Genomic DNA, 6000 nt, shown 5'->3' on the forward strand with positions numbered 1-6000 from the left:
TCAAGAGGCTTTCCAACGGGAAGAAGGTCGCTATCAAGGCGATGCATTATTTACCTCTTACACCTAGGCTAAAGAGGTTATATGTGTCGATGAGTTCTGCTCCTCATATGAGATGGCACTTTGAAAATAGAAGACCACCTGGTGTTATGTGCCATCCTTCAGATGGAGAAGCTTGGAAGCACTTTGATAGGACATATCCATGTTTTGCTAGTGAACCAAGGAACATTCGGTTAGGTCTGTGTGCGGATGGATTCACGCCTTTTTCTGTATCTGCGACACCGTATTCATGTTGGCCTGTCTTTCTTACACCTTATAATATACCACCCAAGTTGTACATGACTAGTCCATATATATTCTTAAATTGTATTATCCCCGGTCCACATAATCCAAAAAGTTTGATAGATGTATATTTGCAACCTTTGATTGATGAGCTAAAACAATTGTGGTACGATGGTGTTGAAACATATGACATATCAACCAAGCAGAATTTCAATTTGCGTGCTAATTTAATGTGGACAATTAATGATTTTACTGCATATGGAATGTTGTCTGGGTGGATGACTGCTGGGAGGCTAGCTTGTCCTTACTGCATGGAAAATAGTAAAGCATTCACTTTGAAACATGGCCGAAAGCAATCACGGTTTGATTGTCATCGTCAATTCTTGCCTGAGGGTCATGAGTTTAGAAGGATGAAAAATGCTTTCAAAAATAATAAACTGGAATATGATTATCCACCTCCGATACTTTTAGGTGATGAAATTTGGGAGAGGGTCCAGAACTTCAGTAAAGTTACTGAAGTTCCACCGCATAGATTCCCCGGATACGGTATTACTCATAATTGGACCAAACAGAGTATATTTTGGGAGTTGCCTTATTGGAAGGATAATCTTCTCCGTCACAACCTTGATGTCATGCATATTGAGAAGAATTATTTTGACAATTTGTTCAACACAGTGATGGATGTTAAAGGTAAGACAAAGGATAACCCGAAGGCTAGAATGGACTCACAAGAATATTGCAGGCGGCCTGAATTACACTTGCAGACAGCAAACAATGGTAAGTTATTCAAGCCCAAAGCAAGTTACACATTCACTTTGGAGGAAAGACGGCTGATTTGTGATTGGGTAACGAAATTGAAGATGCCTGAGGGTTATGCGTCAAATTTTGAGAAAAAAATTGATATGGAGGTAGGGAAGTTGAGCCATTTGAAAAGTCATGACTGTCATGTTTTCATGGAGACCTTAGTGCCTATTGCGTTTTTTGGTTTGCCTGAAAGAATCTGGAAACCCATCACTGAGATTAGTTTGTTTTTCAAAGACTTGTGTTCTTCCACATTAAGGGAAGAAAACCTACGCTGGATGGATCAGAACATTCGTGTAACTTTGGGTAAGATGGAAAATATATTTCCATGTGGGTTTTTTGATGTGATGGAACACCTTCCAATCCACCTTGTACACGAGGCACGACTTGGAGGGCTTGTTCAATGCAGATGGATGTATCCTTTTGAGAGGTAATATTATAGTCCATATATAATTTTTTGTTTTATTTGAATGTTCTTGGCTAACCTTAAATTATGTAGGACAATTGGAAAATGCAAACAATTTGTTAAGCAGAGGAACAGAATTGAAGGATCTATATGCAAAGCTTATCTTGCAAAGGAAACTGCTCATTTTTGTTCTTATTATTTTGAGAGCAACGTGCCATGTGCTAGGAATAGGCCCAACAGGCACGCAGTCGACCTTACGAATGATCCATTATATCCGACTATGTCCATATTCAATCAACCAGGCCGATGTTCTAAGGATGGTAGAAAGAGAAATTTGAGTGATATGGAGTTCAAGTCAGCTACACTTCATGTGTTGCTAAATTGTCCCGAAGTAGTACCATTTCTCAAGTAAGTATTGATTTAATAGTTATCAAAATATAAAATTTACTGTGATTACATCTCAATGCAACTACTAAAAATATTTGATGTGTCACAGTCACTTCGTGGGTCAATTTGGCCAAGATATTGTATATACGGCATTTCATAGGTGGTTCAAACAATTTGTAAGTATATCCTTAAAATATTCTAACACTATGTAGGTAAACAATGTTTGGAAGTTATGCTAACTTATGAATTTTGTTAACAATATGTAGGTAAATGATCCAAATAATGGTGTAAATCAATTTTTGAAAGATATATCTTGGGGACCTGGGGTTGAGGTCACAACATATTCCAAGTACGTTGTGAATGGTTATAAGTTTCATATAGAGGGTTGCTCTAAAAATAAAAAAAGCAACAACAGTGGGGTGTGGGTTCAAGGTGGTGATGGCAACCAAGTTGGAGATATTGATTATTATGGTGTGCTCAAAGAAATAATAGAACTAGAATATTCAGGTAGGCCATTTAAGAAAATTATTCTCTTTAGATGCAAGTGGTTTGACCCAAATCCAACAAGAGGTACGAGAGTACACAATCAATATAACATAATCGAGGTTAATCATATGAGGGAGTATGATCGCTATGATCCTTTCATAATTGCACATAATGTTAGGCAAGTGTATTATGCTCCTTATCCATTTCGGCAGAATAAGTCTGATTGGTGGGTTGTAATCAAAACTAAGCCTGTAGGTAGGGTCGAAGTCGAGAATGTGTTGGATGTTGCATATCAAAACGATATCTCCAGTGTTCACCAAATAGTGGACGAACTTTTAGAAAATGATTTGGAACATCCTGAACACATATTGGAAGAAGTTGATATAAATGAAGTAAGAATTATAGAAAACGAGGAAGAAGAATCAACTGATGAAGCTCAAACTAGTGAGGAAGAAGAATTCTCTGACGAGGGAGAAGAATTCTCTGACGAGGAAGAATACGTTGATGAGCTTTAAAAAGTTGGTTTCTTCGATAACTCTCGTTTATAGATAGTTTCCTTATATGTTTCAATCTAAATATGTATTATATTATGCAGATGACAGGCAAGGGTCGAGGTAACAATGAAGGTAGTGGTTCTCGGGGTCGAGAAAAGGCTAGGAAGCAAAAGAGGAGGGTAGAAGATACTACTCATCAATCTTTTCCACCATCTTCTGATTTGCCTATCACTATGCCACAACCTCTACGCCATGGCTATACTGAGTTGCCACAGCATCACCAGCCCTACACCTTCGTGCAGACCCCGGGTGTTTCTTCACAGGGCCATCGGACTGTGCGTCCGACATACAATCCACCTGCCTCACTACCACGTGGATCCCGCCCAGCAGCATCACATGGATCGCATCGATCCATGTCACAGCCACATGGATCACAGTCATCAGTGTCACAGCCAGTCGGGTCACAGCCAGTCGGGTCACAGCCACTCGGGTCACAGCAGTCAGTATCACAGCCACTTGCGATCCGTGCAGCTATGTCGCAGTCACAGGGATCACATTTATCGTCATCAACGACTCCACCTATTGGAGGGCTTTGCTTGCGGGATAGTAGCTCTAACCCCCTACTCATTCCACACATGCCTCTGATACACATGTTTCGGATGATGATGATGCTACTGCTACTGACAAGGAGGTGCATTATGATCAGTATGGCAGGATCATCATAGTCCCTGAGGGTGATGGGTAAGGGTTATTTGTTATTTTTATGTTTATTTTTTTGTACAGTTTTTACTAAGATATTAATTTGTTTTATTTATTAAATTGCAGGTTCCTCCCGAGTAATATTACTACGAGGATAATCACCAAAGCAACCAGAAAGCTTTATGATGCCCCTTATGCGTCTTGGCGTGAATTCCCATTCTCACTGAAGGAGGCAATTTTCAATGAATTTAAGGTATAAATGTTCTTTTAAGCAGTATAATTATTTATATTTATGATATTTCCATATAATATTTAACTTTTGAAATACAGAGCAAGTGTGTATGGGAACACCAGTATAGCACGGACGTGGCTGCAAATTTTAATCTCAAAGCTCGCAAGCGATTGTCGCATTCTTTCTCCATAGCTAGACAGCTGAACCAGAAGCCTGGCTGGTTGCTTCAGGAGTTTTGGGATGATTTGCAAAGGCAATGGCTTACTACTGAGTTCTTACAGAAGAGCGAAAAGGGAAAGAAAGCTCGCGCATCTGAGAAGGGAGGATCATTGCACACTGGAGGTGCGGTCAGCCAGGGGACAATAAAAAGAAGAATGGTACGTAATTGCTTAATTTATTTTAATTTTCAAAGTATATCTATTCTATTTATTAATTAAAATTCATGAGTTTTCAGGAAAAGAAGTTGGGTCGTCTGATGAACCAAGATGAGCTATTCAGGGAGACTCATATTGTGAAGAAGAAGAAAGAAACTGATCAAGAAAGGTGGGTCGAGGGACATGCCTCGACTGTACATGTAAGTTTTCACTTTTCATTAAGTATTTTCATTTACTTTTATGTAAACTTCGAAATACTAATTCAATTTACTTTTTCTTATAGGATCGCTTCAGAGTTGAAGCTGAGGAATTCATACGCAGCCAGCCACCTAATGAGTCGAGCGCGCCATTCCAACTTTCGGCCGAGGATGTTGAAAGACTATGTATGCGGGCTGCAAGCGGTCCAAAATGGGGGAAGGTATACGGACTTCCTACTAAGACATTCCATCTCTATAGGTGTGGAATGCAAGGAATAGGGACTTCCTCGCAAGCCGAGCAACTTGATGGGGAGAGCCTCTCCGCTATGCGGGAGACTGTGACAAAGCTCACATCCGAGCTAGAAGCGTCCAAGGAAAGAGAAAAGCTTAGAGATGCTCAGTATATTGGCGTGGTCGCTCAGTGCCAGAGCATGCAAGAGCAGATCAAAAATCTCCTAGCTGGATCTTTTTCGATTCCCCGGTCTCGGCCATCATTGCCAGAGGCTGCCCGTCCCCGTGCTCGTTCGTCCCGTCCTCCAAGTGGTCGTTCCTCCCGTCCTCCTGGTGATCATTCTTCCTGTCATCAACAAGTAGACCCTTCTCAATACCGTGATGATGAAGAAACTTCATCAGACGATGATGATAATGATGTACCAAACAATGAATGAATTTTAGACAATTTGAACTAGACAAATACAATTTGTTTTCCATTGGGTTGTAATAAGAGTTAACTTAGTTTGGTAGTTCTATTGAAATTTACACTTTCTTGGTTTTAATGTAGCTTTTAATGTTGTTTTTGTGTTGTTGTTGTTGTTGTTGGGTTGTTGTTTGGTATTGTTATTGGAATTGTTGTTTGAATTGTTGTTGTTGTTGCTTGTTAGGGTTTTGGCATGACTGGCAGGTGGTGTAGCTGCCAAAACAGGCAGTTTCTGCCAAAATAATACACAGAAAAGCGACCAAAGTTGGTCTCTATTTGGTCACTTTTCATGTTAAAAAAAATAATTTTCTGGAGAATAGCGACCAACGTTGGTCGCTATATACCCAGATTTCTACAAAAAGTGACCAAACTTGGTCGCTATTTCATTAAAAAAATAAAATTTCTGGTGATATAGCGACCAAAGTTGGCCGCTAATATTTAAAAAATAAATTAAATTCATGTATTTAGGGACCAAAGTTGGTCGCTAGTTTAATAAAATAAATAAATAATTGAATAAAAAAGCGACCAACATTGGTCTCTAGTTTCCAGATTTTAAAATATAATATTTGGATTAGAGACCAAAGTTGGTCGCTTTTTAATGATTAATAATAAATAAATAAATAACGTATTTTATATTTAGAGACCAACTTTGGTCGCCAAATTTATATTATTAAATTAATAAAGCGATCAAAGTTGGTCTCTATAGTCAATATCCGGAAAAATTGGTCTATTTAGTTTAGAGACCATCAATATAGCTACCAGGCCCCTGTGGTCGCTTTTTGGTCGTTTTTTAGCCCAATAGCGACCAACTCTGGTCGCTTTTTGCGGTCGTTTTCCCCCGGATTTCTAGTAGTGTTACTTAATTTCCTCAACTATACCTTGAGTATGGGGAAATTTATAAATCATATTAAAATGATAAGTAAAACATTTAGTCGATCTTTCCAAATC

The sequence above is a fragment of the Nicotiana sylvestris genome, chromosome 3, assembly GCF_000393655.2.
Source record: "Nicotiana sylvestris chromosome 3, ASM39365v2, whole genome shotgun sequence".
NCBI lineage: Eukaryota > Viridiplantae > Streptophyta > Magnoliopsida > Solanales > Solanaceae > Nicotiana > Nicotiana sylvestris.